Source organism: Jaculus jaculus, chromosome 10, assembly GCF_020740685.1.
Source record: "Jaculus jaculus isolate mJacJac1 chromosome 10, mJacJac1.mat.Y.cur, whole genome shotgun sequence".
NCBI classification, from domain to species: Eukaryota; Metazoa; Chordata; class Mammalia; order Rodentia; family Dipodidae; genus Jaculus; species Jaculus jaculus.
The window spans coordinates 27297451-27314843 of record NC_059111.1 but is presented as its reverse complement, the minus strand read 5'-3'; the positions used below and the strand labels follow the sequence as shown (position 1 = coordinate 27314843).

The window sequence follows — 17393 nt, the reverse complement described above, 5'->3', positions numbered from 1 at the left end:
CTGGAATTCGCCACGTAGTCTCAGGCTGGCCTCAAAGTCACAGATCTCCTTCTACCTTTACCTCCAGAGTGCTGAGATTAAAGGCGTGCACTACCAGGCCAGGCCTCTTTTTTTTTTTGTTTTGTTTTGAAGATAAGATCTCACTGTGTAGCCCAGGCTGGCCTTGAACTCCCGATCCTCATGTCTGTACCCCAGATGGCAGGAGTGCTCCAAATGCCTGGCTATGTTTTTGTCTTGCTTTATCTTGTTTTGTTTTACCTTCATACCCTGGCTCTCAGTTCCTGATAGTCATATGACTTATTACTTTAATTATGGTAAATAAAGATTTCATGCTCATGATGACATATGCTGCCTTATATGAAAAGGTCAAAGCCTTTTAGCATGGTTATCTAACATTGATGCTGTTTAGTGAGTAAGATTTAATTTTTCATTTTTTTGCATATATGTGTATATGTACATGTTTGTGTGTGTGGAGGGATACTCATGTATGTGGAAGCCAAAGGGTGTCTTCTTTAGTGATCTCCACCTTAATTTCTTTTTTTAAATTTTTTGAGGTAGTGTCTCACTCTAGCCCAGGCTGACCTAGAACTCACTATGTAATCTCAGGGTGGTCTAGAACTCACTGCAGTCCTCCTAATTCTGCCTCCAGAGTGCTGGGATGAAAGACATATATTGCCACACCCAGGTCCATCTTTCTAATACGAGAAAATGGACATAGCAAAAGCAAGTGAGGACAGGCAGAGTGGGGCATGTCTTTTGTACCAGCACTTGGGAGACAGAGGTAGGAGGATCACTGTGAGTTTAAGGCTAGTCTGAAACTATATAGTGAATTCCAGGCCAGCCTGGGGTAGAGTGAGACCCTACCTTAAAACACCAAAAAAAATTAAATCAAATTTAATTTTTAAAATGTTCAAAGTTTGGGGAGATCAAAGAAACAAGGAATAGGACTCTGGAGCCTGGCACTTCCACTAAAGGCCATAGAAAGAGAACCAGAGGAGTGAACTTTCTCTCTTTTTTTTTTTTTTTTTGAGGTAGAGTTTCACTCTAGCTCAGGCTAACCTAGAATTCTCTATGTAGTCCCAGGGTGGCCTTGAACTCATGGTGATCCTCCTACTTCTGCCTCCCAAGTACTGGGATTAAAGGCATGGGACACCATACTGGGTTTGGAGTGAACTTTTTTTTTCAAGGTAGGGTTTCACTCTAGTCTAGGCTGACTTGGAACTCACTATGTGGTCTCAGGGTGGCCTTGAACTTATGGCGATCTACCTACCTCTGCCACCCGAGTGCTGGGATTAAAGGCATGTGCCACCACGCCTGGCTTGGAGTGAACTTTTTTTTTAACATTTTGGTTGAATTTACATAATTACAGATAATAAGCCATGATGATTTCCTCCTCTCCCCACTTTCTCCTTCACAAATCCACCCTTTATCATATCCCCTCCCCCTTTCAATCAGTCTCTCTTTTATTTTGATGCCATTGTCTTTTTAAAAAAGATTTATTTTTTATTTAGTTATTAGAGATAGAGGAGAGAGAGAGAGGAGAGAGAGAGAGAATGTGTGTGCCAGGGCCTCTAGCCACTGCAAATGAACTCCAGATGCATACACCACCTTATGTATCTGGCTTACATGGGGCCTGGATAATTGAACCTAGATCCTTAGACTTTGTAGGCAAACATCTTAACCACTAAGCCATCTGTCCAGCTTGATGTCATCATCTTTCCCTCCTATCATGAGGGTGTTGTGTAGGTAGCGTCATGGATATCCAGACCATTTTGTATCTGAAGATTGTAAGCATTGTAAGCAGTCCTACCCTTCCTTTGGCTCTTACATTCTTTTCATCACCTATCCTGAAATGGACTCTGAACCTTGGAAGATGTGATAGATATGTTTCGGTCTTCTCAGTACTATGGTGACTTAGAAAATATTTCATTTATTTATGAGAGACTGAGAGCGGGAGGGCAGGGGAGAGAGGGAGAAAAGGAGTGTGCCAAGGTTCCTAAGATATTGCAAATGAACTCCAGACACATGAGCCATCATGTGCATCTGGCTTATGTGGGTTCTGCGGAACTAAACCTGGGTCCTTAGGCTTTGCAGGCAAGTGCCTTAACCGTTAAGCCATCTCTCCAGCCCACTATGGTGATTTTTGAGTCTTCCTAGTGGTCACCACCATCTGAAATGAGAAGCTTCTTTAACCAAAAGTGAGAGTAGCATTAATATATGGGTATGAACATTAAGAAAAGTGCTTCCAGGGCAGTTTCATTTAGCCAGACAGTAGCAGGCATTACTCCCCTAGGACTCATGATCTCCCCTGTCATAGGCTTTTGACTGGGTTTCAGCATCAGACAAGTATCCCCTCCCATGGAGTGGGCCTCCAGTCTAATCAGAGAGGGGTTGGTTTTCCTCATGACAGACATGCCACTGTTGCACCAGTTGCCACATTTAGTCTGGCTGGCCAATCTTATGGCTTGCAATGTCCACTGTTGTTTATCACCACTGATGGCTTCTCTCTCCCATGGGGCTGCATGCAGCATAGCTTTTCCCAGGTTTCTTCTAGCTGGTACACAGGGAGGAGGTTTTCTGCTTAGCTCCAGCTTGATTTCTCAGTGTTGGAGTGAACTTTTGAACTCAGTTTTGTTTGTTTGTTTTGCAAGGTCAATTTCCTTATCTGTCATAGCTGTCATAATAGACACTAAGGAAAATGTAGGAGAAAAGCAAAAGAGAACATCGTACTTGATCTTTACAGACAGTTTATTGAGAGGAACAGTGAGGGGCAGCAGCCTTCCAGTGGGATGAAGGCTGAAGCACCAAGTCAGGCTGGGGTTTAAACTTATAAGGAGGATCCTAAGCCAAACAGACTAAACCAGCTGCAGGTCCGAGGAAGTAGATAAGGCATCAAAGTTGTTTGATCACAATAGGCTCTTGAGCAGAGTTGACTAGGGAGGACTGGTTGTCTCTATCCTTTAAGGCCTTCTAATTTTAAGGTTAGTTATTAACTCTTTAGTACCCTCTAGTTTTCAGGGCAAGGCTATGAACCCTCCAGGCACTATTAATTATGACCTTCCACCTACTTTTACCTCAGATCTCTTCCACTTGACTTGTGCTTACTCAGAACATTACTTAGAGACTTCTTCCTATAGACATAATTTACATCTTGAAGGTTCCCTAGGCTTTTCTGAGCCCACTTCAGGACACCAGGGCTCAAGAGTAGATTGAGAGACCACTGGGTGATGTTATCCTCCTAGAAAAACAACGATTACCATCTTTATCAGAAGCTACTGCTCGCTACAGGCTCTCAAGGTTGGGCCTGTTGAAGTTCCCCCATAGGAGGGCTGTCAGACCCTCACGTGAGATCTCATTTGCCCCTGTGCTTGCTGTCTGCATTGATGCATGAGATCTTATGGTCTCAGGGGAAGATAAGAGTCTCAGGGGGAGATACAGTATATAGAGGGTAGGAGATCGAGGGGCAAGGGCCTCCATCTACGCAGCTATGGGGCAATTGTCATCCATGAGAGTTTTCAAGGCTACAGCTACTTTTGGGTCTCCATTCTCCTGTAAGTAACCCCTCACCCATGCTCTGCGGGAAAGCCCAATACATTCATTGGTTTACCAGGTTGAACCTGGGTGAATTTGTCCTTTATTCTGTTGTGTGGGTGCCTTGCCTGGAGGGGCCAAGAGCTTGTTGACATCTCCCCAGAAAAGGTTTCACACAGCAGACTTGAAGCCCAGTGCCCTTATCCTACTATTGATATCTGTGAGGGCTTGGGAGGGTAACTGATGGAAAGAAAAATCAGTCTAAATTTACCAGGACTGAGTGCTGGGCATCAGCCCCAGTGTAGTATGAAATCAGGCAGCCACATAACCCATTTCATTCTGTACACCAGTGTTCACGGATTAGGTTGACTGGGCTGTTCGCAAAATTTTTCTCTTCAATTTTTATACATACAGTAGATACTAAAGTCTTTTTATGCACATATGAGATGCTGAAGAAATGTTAAACAAAGAGAAAACATTCAGCAATTCAGAAGTCACTGCTGCCCTCTAAAAACATATCAGGCTGGGCGTGGTGGCGCATACCTTCAGTCCCAGCACTCAGCAGGCAGAGGTAGGAGAATCATCGGGAGTTCGAGGCCAGCCCGAGACTACATAGGGAATTTCTGGTCAGCCTAGTTCCAAAAAACAAATCAGCCAGGTGTGGTGGTGCACATCTTTAAATCCCAGCACTCAGGGGGCAAAGGCAGGAGGATCACTGTGAGTTCAAACTGACCTTGAGACTACATAGTGAATTCCAGGTCAGCTTGGACTAGATTGAGACCCTACCACAAAACAACAACAAAAACAATAATAAAAACAAAACAAAATAACAACAACAAAAACTATACCAGTCTTCATGCTCCATTCTTGGCCCTGCCTCTGCTCATGTTATAGGTCAATAAATGCCCACATGAACAATTAAATCTGGTATGACATTGTTTGTGATAATGCAAGTCTGTTCTGTTCAGAGGTCATCTTTAAAGTCCCTAACCATCTCAACAGTTCTTCTGGATTTTCTTAGGATACACCACAGTAGTGATGCCATCTAAGAAGACAGGGACATCTGAGTTCCATGATGCCAGGATTGGATGGGTGGAGCCCACCTGGTTCAAAGGTATCAGGATGTCACAGAAGTCCTTCACCATGTCCAGGGCCAAGGGAGGATGCTGCTTCAGATTGGAATGACTAGGATTGGGGCCACAGGGTTTCTCCATCAACCGGACTTTACCCAAAAGGGTGCTGGGATGATTTCTCTCTTTCCCCTGTTGCGTGCAGCCCATCCCATCTTCAGAACATGTCATTCAGATCCCTGACCAGACTCCGTGGGAGAAGACAGAGGTAATGTCAGGCAGCTCCTAGATGCTGTTTCTCTCTGCTGACGCCAGAGGCAACACTAGCTCTTCAATCCAGAGGATGGTTTTAGAGATGAAATAAACCAAGTGGTCCAGATTAGCTAATGTTTCTCATAAGCAGATGCTCTGCTCAGTTGCCTGGATGGCATGGACCATATACCTCACCTGAACCACTTCCGGTCAGTGCTCCCACTGGACTCCTTTCTTTCTTTCCTTCCTTCCTTCCCCCCTTCCTTCTTTCCTTCCTTCCTTCCCTTCCCTTCCCCTTCCTCCCTTCTTCCCTCCTTCCCTCCCTCCCTCCCTCCCTCTCTCCCTCCCTCCCTCCCTCCCTCCCTCCCTTCCTTCTTTCTGTAAGCAATGTTTTAAGCCATCTCTCCAGCCCCAACAATATTTTTTAAAAGTATAAGGTTTAAGGGCCGGCCATGGTGGCACACGCCTTTAATCCCAGCACTTGGGAAGCAGAGGTAGGAGGATTGTCATGTGCTTGAGATCACCCTGAGACTGCATAGTTCCAGGTCAGCCTGGGCTAGAGTGAAACTCTACCTTGGAAAAAAAAAAAAAAAAAAACAAGCCAAAACAAAAAGGTATAAAGTTTAGTGAAGACAGTTTCAAAGGAGAAGATGACATGCTACTATGCTGGAGATCTACCTTGCCTTTTTTTCAGTGGTGCTGGAAATTGAACTCTCAGGTGCCTCCACATACGAGGTACTTATTGTACCATGAGCTGCACCCCAGCCCTAGCATGACCTTTCTGGTACTGCCGCAAAGATTTCTGGACTTAAGCCTCCAGTCCCCTCACAACCATACAAGCCTCACAGTGCTGAGACTCCTAGACTCAAGACAAAAGATAAGTTCAAGCCCTCACTTCATGTCATAATAAGATTAGCTCAAAACAACTCAGACTAGGGCTGGAGAGATGTCTTAGTGGTAAAGGTGTTTGCCTGTGAAGCCTAAGAACCCAGGTTCAATTCCCCATTACCCATGTAAGCCAAATGTACAAGGTGGCACATGCATCTGGAGTTCGTTTGCAGTGGCTAGAGGCCCTGGTGTGCCCATCCTACCTCACTAGAGAGTGTCTATGTGTGTCTAAAATAAATAATAAGACATTAAAAAAGGAAAAAACCCAATAAAGCAGTATAAGAGTTATCTGGGTGTGGTGGCACACACCTTTAATCCTAGCACTCAGGGGACCAAGGTAGGAGGATTGCTGTGAGTTTGAGGCCAGCCTGAGATTACATAGTTTAATCCCACAGCAGGGCTATAGACATTCAACATTCAAACTGCCACAGAGTCCAAAGACAGACAATTATATATGAAAACCTACTGATTTATGTGACTATTAATGAGGCCTCTGAGTAAATTCAAGAGAAAAACAGAAGAACATTGTAGGTGCTCAAAATATTAAATGTAATTTGAAGAAACATTGGCTGTTTATATTTATTTGGGCTTGTTGCGTTCATAATTGCTTAATTATGAATACATAGGATAGTTACAAAGCAATTGTAGAGCTGGAGAGATAGTTTAGTGGTTAAAGGTACTTGCTTAAAAGCCTGATGGACTGGGTTCAATTTCCCAGTACCTATGTAAAGCCAGATGCACAAAGAGGTGCATCCATCTGGAGTTCATTTGCAGTGGCAAGAGACCCTAGTGTGCACATTCTCTCTCTCTCTCGTTCCCCTTGCAAATAAATACATAAAGAATATAAGCAATTTTGAAAATGAGGTAGGTGTGGCTGGAGATATGGCTCAACAGTTAAAGGCATTTGCTTTCAAAGCCTGATAGCCTAGGTTTGATTCCCCAGTATCCATGTAAAGCCAGATGAACCAAGTGGCACATATATCTAGCGTTTGTTTGCAGCTCCAGGAAGCCATGGTATGCCTATACCCTGTCTGCCACTTCCTCTCTGTCTCTCTCTCAAATAAATAGGAGTTGTCTTCTCTGAAGGTACCAGTACCATGAAAAAGGATGCTGACTTACAAGGAAGTCCTCTGGGTTTATTTAAGATGGTTGTGGAGTGCCCTCTTTTGGTGAGGATTCAACAGTAGTTATGTGGAACATTTTAAATCAAATATTCAGGTCACAGTATACCTTTAAGGGTCAAAAGTTCATATGAATATCCCCACAGGTCAATGTCAGATGCTATGGTTTGACTTTTCACCAGAGATCAACTTCCCGCATTTCTGATCACATGGATATGAATTCCTTTTAGAATCTGGACATAATGCACACTTCATACAAGTTTTTGTAAACCTATAAAGTAGGAGCAGATGAAGAAAAATAGGGTCAATGAATAAAAAAGAATTATTTACTATCTAGAAAATAATCAAGAGGCTGGAGAGATGGGTTAGCAATTAAGGCGCTTGCCTGCAAATTCTAAGGACCCAGATTTGATTCCTTAAGACCCATGCAAAGCCAGATACACAAGGTGGCACATTTGTCTGGAGTTTGTTTACAGAGGCTAGAGGCCCTAGCATGCCCATTCTCTGTTTCCTAAATACATAAATAATATATTTTAAAAAAAATCCACTATTTTGGAGCCTGGTGTGGTGGGGCATGCCTTTAATCCCAGCACTTGGGAGGCAAAGGTAGGAGGATCACCATGATTTCAAGGCCACCCGAAGACTACATTGTGATTCCAGGTCAGCCTTTACAGAGAAATCCTACCTCAAAAAACAAAAAACAAAAATCAAGAGGGGGGGGCGGGGAATGGGAGAGAGAAAGAAAGTAGAGTTGGAGAGACAGCTTACCTGCTAAGGTGCTCACCTGTGAAGCCTAAAGACCCAGGTTCAATTCCCCAGTACCCATATAAGCCAGGTGCACATGGTGGCACATGTGTCTGGAGTATGTTTGCAGTGGCTAGAGGCCCTGGTGCACCCATTCTTTCTCTTGGCCTTTTTGTCTCTCAAATAACTAAAAATAAAATATTAAAGAAAAAAATCAAGAAATCATTTGTACCAAAAGTATTTCATTTTAGATACATAACTGTTTTGATGAGTTAGAGCTTTTATTAAAATTATTTTCCTTTTTCTTTTCTCTTTATTTATTTATTTTGTTTTTTTGAGGTAGGGTCTCACTCTAGCCCAGGCTGACCTGGAATTCACTATGGAGTCTCAGGGTGGCCTCGAACTCACGGCAATCTTCCTACCTCTGCCTCCCGAGTGCTGGGATTAAAGGCATGCGCCACCATGCCTGACTCTTTTTGTATTTTTGAAGTAGGGTCTCACTCTAGTCCAGGCTGACCTGGAATTCACTGTGTAGTCTCAGGGTGGCCTCGAACTCACAGTGATCTTCCTACCACTGCCTCCCAAGTGCTGGGATTAAAGGTATGTGCTACCATGCCTGGCTATTTTCTTATTTATTTTATTTTTATTTATTGTTAGGGACAAAGAAAGGGAGGGAGGGGGAGAGAGAAAGAGAGGGAGCGAGCACCAGGGCCTCCAGCTGCCACTGCCAATGAACTCCAGACACATGTGCCACCATGTGCATCTGGCTTATGTGGGTTCTGGAGAATTGTACCTGGGTCCTTAGGCTCTGCAGGCAAGCACCTTAACTGCTAAGCCATCTCCCCAGATTCTAGTTATTTATTTTTTTAAATTTTAATTTACTTAATAGCAAGCATATACAGAGATAAGAGAGAGAGAGAGAGAGAGAGAGACGGAGGGAGAGAGATATGCATGGGCCACTTTGTGTATCTGGCTTTACCTGAGTACTGGCGAATCAAATCAAACCTTCCCTTCCCTCCCCTCCCTTGTTTCCCCCTTCCCCCTTCTCCCTTCCCTTCCTCTCTCCTCCCCTCTTCTTCCCTTTCCTTCTGTGGTAGTTTGAATTTATGTCCCTATTAAAGCTTGTAACTTGGATTTCCAGCTGCCTGGCTGGAGGTGGTGTCACTGTGGGCGGATCCTGGGGCCCAGTGCTGAGGTGTTTCTGGGGACAGATGTGAATTCTGGCCTAAGGTATGCAGCAGTCTGTCTGGGTTCCCTGCTGTTTGGCTGCCAGGATTTTTCCCTTGCTTGTGGAGCTAGAGATGGTTTTTCTCTCCATGTGGGTTTGTTAAAGGGTCCAGATTTTTCTGCCATTATGCAATTTCCTTGGATCTGTAAGCCTGAAATGAATCCCTTCCTCCCATTAAACTGTGTCTTGTTTGGAAGTTTATCCCAACATCATGGAGCTGGCCGGAACACCTTCCCCTTCCCCTACCTTCCTCTCTTTCCTTCCTCCTTTTTCAAGGTCTTGCTATGTACTCTAGACTGCTCTCGTCCCCCACACACAATTCTCCTGCCTAAGCCACCCAGGTGCTGGGATTACAAACACACATTGCCATACCAGTTAATTTCTCTGTTTTTCATAGTTTTCATGACCATGTACAATTTTAAAAATGCTCATTTCCCCCCCAATTATCTTTTCCAAAGTCCTTTCAAAGCACCAACCTAGTTTTCTTTTTTACCTACATACTTCTTTCTTTCCCTTTTAATAAATCATTAGTTTGTATATTATTTAAGCGCAGCTGACATAAGTAGCTCAGGTGCAAACAACTGGCCGCGGGAAGCGGACGCCTTACCGAGGGGGAGCTAGACGGTGGAAGCGTGCCTGCTGTCTGGCTTGGTATAGGTCTTTCTCTCTTTTTCTTTTTTTGGTCCTTTTATGCTTTTTGTTTTTACTTGTTTATTTGAGAGCAACAGAGAGAGAGAGAGAGAGAGAGAGAGAGAGAGAGAGAGAGAGAGAGAGAGAGGGAGGGAGGGAGGGAGAGGGAGAGAGGCAGAGATACAGAGAATTGGCACTCCAGGCCTCCAGCCACTGAAAACGAACTCCAGACGCGTGCGCCCCCTGTGCATGGGGCTAACTTGGGTCCTGGGGAATCAAACCTGGGTCCTTTGGCTTTGCAGGAAAATGCCTTAACTGCTGAGCCATCCCTCCAGCCCCAGGGCTTTCTCTTGTCTGGGAATCTTTCAAAGCAGGACAGAAGGCCTTCACCACAGAGGTTTGGTGGTGACCAGCAGAAAGACTCTCCACTTTACTAAGCCTTTATTTGAGCTACCAGCAGAACTAAAGAAAGAACATTTAATCTGAATTTTTTGTTTGTTTATGCATACGTGTGATGGTGGTGGTGGTGGTGGTGTGTGTGTGTGTGTGAGTGTGTGTGTGTGTGTGCTTGTGGGTGCACACACGTACACACCAGGGTCTCTGCTGCTTGTGCCACTGTTTGCATCCAACTTTATGGGGTTGGCTTGGGAATTGAGCATGGACAGGAAGGTGTTGTAAGCAAGTGCCTTTCATTGCTGAGCCATCCCCCTCAGATTCATGAATAATGAACATTAACCGAAATTTCGAATACTCCTCCTCTTAAAAGTACTGATTCTGCCGGGCATGGTGGCGCATGCCTTTAATGCCAGCACTCAGGAGGCCGAGGTAGGAGGATTGCTGTGAGTTTGATGCTACCCAGAGACTACATAGTGAATTCCAGATCTGCCTGGGCTAGAGTGAGACCCTACCTTGAAAAACCAAAAACAGAAAAGTACTGATCCTATGGACCAGGCATGGTGGCACATGCCTTTAATCCCAGAAAGGCAAGGTAGAAGTAAAAGGATTGCTGTGAGTTCAAGGCCAGCCTGGGACTACAGAGTGAATTCTAGGTCAACATGGGCTTGAGTGAGACCCTGTCTCAAAAAAACAAAAACAAAACAATGCAACAACAAAGAACTGATCTGGAACTCTAGCTCTGGACCCCCCTCCTTCAGGAGGAGGCTGTGTTCTTGTCTTCCTCCTTCCTTTGCTTTTACTTTACAATAAAGTATACCCTTTCACACTTCTCTCCTAAAACAAAAGAGTAGCTGTCCAGGGCTGGGAAGATGGCTCAGCCGAGAATACAAAGTCTGCCGCTCTAGGTTCAATTCCCCAGGACCCATGTCAAGCCAGATGCACCATGTGGTGCATGCATCAGGAGTTCGCTTGCAGTAGCAATAGGCCCTCGTGCACTCTTCCTCTCTCTCTCTTGTGTGGACACGTGAGAATGAATTGTAAGAAAATACTAATCCATCTAGGCCTAGTCATAGAGGGCATTTTATATTTCTGAAATGATTTGGTTCAATTATTGAAAAATATGTACACGTCAACTTATTTGTCTAGTCTATCACAAGAGGGCACTCATACCCTATTTAAGCAAGTGCTATTTTGGTCATGGATTCTATTGGAATTATGGAAATAAATGCAATTTAGGCCCACAAAGTGAATTTTAAGTTCAGTAAAACTATTTATTACCTGACGTAACTGAGGATTGGTGAATCTGTTTATGTAAATACTAAAACTCAGTGCATTAATAGATGAAGGGATGTTTTCACTGCTTAAACAAATATACAAAGTTTGCTATGCTAAACAATAATTCCTTCTTTCTCCCCCCTGCTTTTTTTTTGAGGTAGGGTCTTGCTCTAGACTAGGCTAACCTGTAATTTACCCTGTAGTCTCAGAGTTGCCTCAAACTCAAGGCAATCCTCCTACCTCAGCCTCCTAAATGCTGGGATTAAAGGCGTGGGCCACCATGCCCAGCTAATTCTTTCTTTTTGATGACTCATCCCAAGATCTTCATTAATTTAAGGTGCAGTCATGGCCTGGAGAGATTGCTCAGTGGTTAAGGTGTTTTCCTGCAAAACCTAAGGACCCAGGGTTTGATTTCCTAGAACCCATGTAAAGCCGGATGCACTGGGTGGCGCTTGCATCTGGAGTTCTTTTGTAGTGGCTGAAGGCCTTGTGTTTCTCTCTGTCTCTCACACAAATAAATAAATCAAATCAAATTTAAAAATATAGTACAGTCATCATTTCATTGATTGTGTAATTATTGAAGTGAGTTTACTAATCATCCTCATGGACAATAAATATTATTAGACACCTACTCTGTTTTGGGAGTGTGTGCATATGATGTGTGCATTCATGTTTGTGAAGGTGCACGTACCGTGGTGCGCATGTGCAGGTGACAGGACAAGTTTCAGGTGTCGTGGGTCCTCACCATCCAGCTCATTTAAGGCAAGGCCTCTAAGTGTTTTCTACTCTATTTGCCAGGTTGGCTGGCCCCTGAGCTTCTGGTGGATTCTCTTGTACCTGCCTACCTTGTCATAGACAGTAGCTGTAAGGGGTTCTGGAGAGCCGGGATCAAGTACTCACACTTATGCCACAGATGCTCTATCCACTGAGCCATCTTCCCAGCCTGACATCTATTCCTTTTAAAAATATTCTATTTTTATTTATTTATTAGACAGAGAAATGGGCAGATAGAGAGAGAATGGGCCCACCAGGGCCTCTAGCCCCTGCAAACGAAGTCCAGACACATGAGCCACCTTGTGTATTTGGCTTATGTGGTTCCTGGGGAATCAAACCTAGGCCCTTGGGCTTCGCAGGCCAGCACCTTAACTGCTAAACCATCTCTCCAGCCCTAAAACTACAAATTTAAATAAAATAATCTGTAAAAAGAATAGATGTCTGGCTGGAGAGATGGCTTAGCAGTTAAGGCCTTTGCCTTCAAATCCAAAGGATCCTGGTTTGATTCTCCAGGACCCACATAAGCCAGATGCACAAGGGGGTGCATACATCTGGAGGTCATTTGCAGTGGCTGGAGGCCCTGGCACGCCTATTTTCTCTCTATCTCTGTCTCTTTCTCTGTCTCTCTCAAATAAATAAATAAAATATATTAAAATTGTAGTTTTAGTAATTTTTAGTTTGTAATATCTATTGCAGTTTAACATTATTACAAAATTCAATGGGTTAAAATTTTGCCACTATTAATAACAATTTATTACTATATTTATATATAATTGATTATTATATTTTCTAGGGCTCCAGAGTGTAAGAGCAGTTTACTACTCTGCTTCAAGTCAAGCTTTTGTATCCCTCTGACCAAAAAAAAGGGGGGGGGGAGCTGGACAGATTGCTTAGTGGTTAAGGCGTTTGCCTGCAAAACCAAAGGACATAAGTTTGATTCCCCAGGAACCACATAAGCCAAATACACAAGGTGGCACATGCGTCTGGAATTTGTTTGCAGTGGCTGGAGGCCCTGGTGTGCCCATTCTCTTTCCCGATCTCTCTCTCTTTCTCTGTCTCTTTCTCTCTTGCTCTCTCAAATAAATTAAAATTAAAAAAAGAAAAAGAAAAAGAAAGCAAAAACAACAACAAAAATCCAGTAGCTCCAAAGCTCTCATTTTTGGACAGAGAAGCTTCTTTTTACAAGTTGGTGGTCGCTGCTGGGGAGCTTCAAACTCATCACAGTGCTCACAAGAAGCAATAGTTACTCAGCAATAAATGAGACACCTGCCAAGGCTCAGCGAACATTGTGGAAGAGGGGGCGGAAGTGCCAGAGAATGGTCAGGAGTGCTTGGGAACATTGTATTCTGGACATGGGGTGGCTGTTGCATTCATGACCTCCCAGTATCTGTTAGTATCTTGCACTATTTTGGGTCCATCAACATGTTGTCATGGCTGACTGGGACGGGACCCCAGTGTCCCCTCTGTCTCCACCCCCACCCTTGGCACTGGCTTTAGAGGTATGCATGGCAGTGCTGGGTTGTTCATGTGTACTGAATACTTGGTCCCAGCTGTTGGCAATTTGCGAGGTGCAGTCTTGCTGGAGGACATGCACTGTTAGGGATGGGTTCAAGGGCATTATAGCCCAGTTTCTCCTTGCAAGCATCGGGCTCAGTCTCCTGCTGTTTTCTATCTGCTGTGGCAGAGGTGATGTCCAGCCTCTACTTATGCCATGCCGTCCCCTGACATTATGGAGCTTCCCTTTGAGACTATAAACCGAAATAAAAACTTTAGTTCCACCTGCAATCTTATATAAAAAAATTAAATGTACAGGCTGGAGAGATTGCTTAGTTGTTAAGGCACTTGACTGTGAAGCCTAAGGACTCAGGTTTGAATACCCAGGACCCATGTAAGCTAGATGCACAAGTTGGCACATACATCTGGAGTTCGTTTGCAGTGGCTAGAGGCCCTAGCATCCCCAATCTATCTCTCTCTGCCTCTTTCAAATAAATAAATAAATAAATAAATAAATAAATAAATAAATAAATAAATAAATAAATGTACAGGCTGGAAAGAGATGGCTTAGCCATTAAGGAGCTTGCCTGTGAAACCTAAGGACCCAGGTTCAATTCCCCAGTATCCACGTAATACAAATGTACAAGGTGGCACATGCATCTGGAATTCATTTATGGCAGCTGGAGGCCCTGGTAGGCCCAACTTCTTTCTTTCTTTATCTCAACTAAATAAAATATTTAAAAAATTAACTATAAACAGACATAATTTTGCATACTTATAATCTCAGTACTGGGAAGCACAGGCAGGGGTATCATAAATTTAAGGACAGTCTGGGCTACTCCGTGAGTTTGATGTCAGCTTGACCTACATAGTAAGACTTTGTCTGAAAAAACATAGGCTGGGGTTATAGTGCAGTGGTAGGGTATTTGCTTAAGTTTTCAAGAATGTGTGCTCTCCCCAAGCACCGCAGCAAAAATATACACCCAGGTCTTCACACCCAAGGGTTTCACGTTTATGCGTTCAACTAAATATGTGTCAAAAATAGTTGAAAAAATTACATCAATAGGACTGGAGAGATGGGACAGCAGTTGAGGTGCTTGCTTGCAAAGCCTAACAACCAGAGTTCGATTCCCTAGTACCAATGTAAAGTCAGATGCACAAACTGTTTGCAGCGGCTAGAGGCCCTAGTCTACCCATTCTCTCGGTCCGTCTCTCTTCTATCTCTTTCTGTTTGCAAATAAATAAATAAAAATTAAAAAATAATTATGGGGCTGGAGAGATAGCTTAACCATTAAGACACTTGCCTTCAAAGCCTAATGACCTGGGTTTGATTCCCCAGTATCCATATACAGCAGGTACAAAAGGTGGTGCATGTATCTGGAGTTTGTTTACGGCAACTAGGTGCCATGGTATGCCCATTCTCTCTCTGTGTCTTTCTTTGCTTGCAAAAATATAAATAAATAAAAAGTAAGCCGGGCATGGTGGCGCATGCCTTTAATCCCAGCACTCGGGAGGCAGAGGTAGGAGGATCGCCGTGAGTTCGAGGCCACCCTGAGACTCCATAGTGAATTCCACATCAGCCTGAGCTAGAGTGAGACCCTACCTCAAAAAACCAAAAAAAAAAAAAAAAAAGTAAAACAAAAATTACACCAGTAATTGAACATGTGATATTTAAAAAAAACTGTCATTGTTTTCTAAATCTGAAGGAAATAAGGAAAAAAATTTACTTAGGGCCAGAGAGATTGTTCAGTGGTTAAGGCACTTGCCTGCAAAACCTAACAACGTGAGTTTGATTCCCCCAAACCTACATAAAGTCAGATGCACAAAGTGGAGCATGCATCTGGAGTTCCCTGGCAGAGGCTGGAGGCCCTGGCACACCCATTCTCTCTCTGCTTATAAACAAATAAATATACATGTTTAAAAATCTCTTTAAACTCACCTTCTTTTCTAGCATACTATCAAAATACAGATTGCTTATGACATTAGATAAATGTATGGCCCCCATACACCTGGAAAGAAAGCAATGAATGCACTGGAGACATCAGCTGGGTGTTTTGTAATTTGATTCCTAAGATCTAAGTGGTAATTTCTTTTTGTTTTATTATCCAGTAGCAATTCACCCTAAAACAGAATTTTTGGAGATTTGGGGGATTAAATTTAGTATCTCTTCTTTTTTATTAGTGAGAGAGAGAGAGAGAAAGAGAGAGAGGGAGAGAGGGAGAGAAAGAGAAAGAGAGAGAAAGAGAGAAATGTGCCAGGGCTTCTAGCCACTGCAATTGAACTACAAACACGTGTGCCACTTTGTGCTATGTGTGATCTTGTGGGCATGCACGATCTTTGCGTCTGGCTTAGGTGGATTTTGAGGAGTCCAACCTGGTCCTTAGGCTTCGCAGGCAAGCACCTTAACCGCTAAGTCATCACTGCAGCCGGAATTTAGTATCTCTAATGCTAGGCCAGTTTTTCTGCCACTAACCCTTGGGCTCCAGTGGGTTGAGGCAACAATTTCCAAAGCCTGAGCAAAAAGATCTCTGAGAAGATCAAGGCTGAATTCCTTGGATCTGCAGGATACAAGTCACTGAGAGGCAATTGTGGGATCAGAGATGATGGGGTGCGGGGGGATCTGAACATGAGAGAGCATACAGTGGGAAACGAGGAAACCAGGGATTTGTCTTTGACAAAAATCAAAAACATTCATAGTTGTCATACTGAAATCACCAGAGCCCCTCTCCAGTGTCACCTCATTTTATGCTATTGCCCATCCCACACTGAAGTTCACATCAACCTGAGTGACTCAAATGGGGACATGTTCCTAAAAGGAACAGCAGAGCCGTGGAATGCTCATTGAAAACCTTGTGGCAGAAACCCACGGAAAGAAAACAGCATCCCCCCCGCCCCCGCCACAAACTCTGACATATAAATTGACGTGTTGGTCTTCAGAAGTGGGAATATGTTCAGAAAATTATTAGGCACTGGAGTGTGAGTTGTCATAAAGATTATATAGTGTCCTATGTTATGACCCCGATATTTTTTGCTAGTATTTGCATTGGAGTAGACTTTACAGCTGATTGACAATCTTCTTAGTAGGGACCAATAAATTTAGTGAATATCTTTTAAAAATATTTTATTTTTACTTATGAGAGAGAGAGAGAAGGAGGGAGGGAGGGAGGGAGGGAGAGAGAGAGGGGAAAGGGAAGAGGAGGAGGAGGGGGGGGAGGAGGAGGAGGAAGGGCTTGCTAGGGTGTCCAGCCAAGGCAAAAAAAACACACACATTCGCTACTTTGAGCATCTGGCTTACGTGGCAACCTGGGTCCTTTGGCTTCGCCGGGAGCCTTAACCGCTAAGTCATCTCTTCAGCCCGTGAATATCTTTTAAATTGGTTTGAAGGAAGTTACTTGGTAAACTTCTAGTTGAGTGGAAAATATAAAGTAAACTAGAGAGCCGGGTTTTCATATAGACAGGATGTTTACACAGTGAAGGTGGATTCTTGCAATACCTTTAAATAAGCTGAAGAAATTAAACCTATGCTTTCCACAGTTATCATGGGTTATCAAGACAAGATTTAATAAAGAAGAGAGATTCCACTTCGCTGTAACTAGGCGGGGTCCAGGTTAGACTGGTGCTGGAGGGAAAATGTCCTTCGTTGCTTGCCTTCCGATTGCCGCCTAGGCTCATGGGAAATGTAGTCCAGCGCGCACAGGCGCACCCACCGCCGGACCGGGGAAGTAGCCGTGCGGGTCTCCTCCTGCGCGGACCTCTGCTCCTCTCTTGGTCTTCGCGGCCCAGAGAGTCAGGGCTTTGCTGACCCCGAGGCTGGCCGCGGGGCAGGGCGGGGAGCCGAGGCCTCGGGGTCCCGGCGGCGGACGCGCATCCCCCGCGTGGCCGTGGCAGGAGCACAGGTGGGCCTTGGCGCTGCGATGGAGACACGGGGCCCAGGGGGACGTGACGGGTCTGGGGGGCTCGGGGAGCGGAGCCCGCGGTCCCCGGGTGGTG

The 17393-nt window shown here is 44.2% G+C and overlaps 1 protein-coding gene across 4 annotated transcripts in view; it reads left to right on the top strand.

Moving 5' to 3' along the window:
• Positions 1-17213: 17213 nt before the first annotated feature.
• The window catches only part of LOC101611988 (zinc finger protein 883-like), a 48925-nt gene continuing 48745 nt past the window's right edge, over positions 17214-17393 (top strand). For all 4 annotated transcript variants that reach the window (XM_045160284.1, XM_045160285.1, XM_045160281.1 and 1 more), the window contains exon 1: positions 17214-17299. The gene's annotated coding sequence lies outside the window, so the exon portion shown is untranslated. The remainder of the gene's footprint in view (positions 17300-17393) is intronic.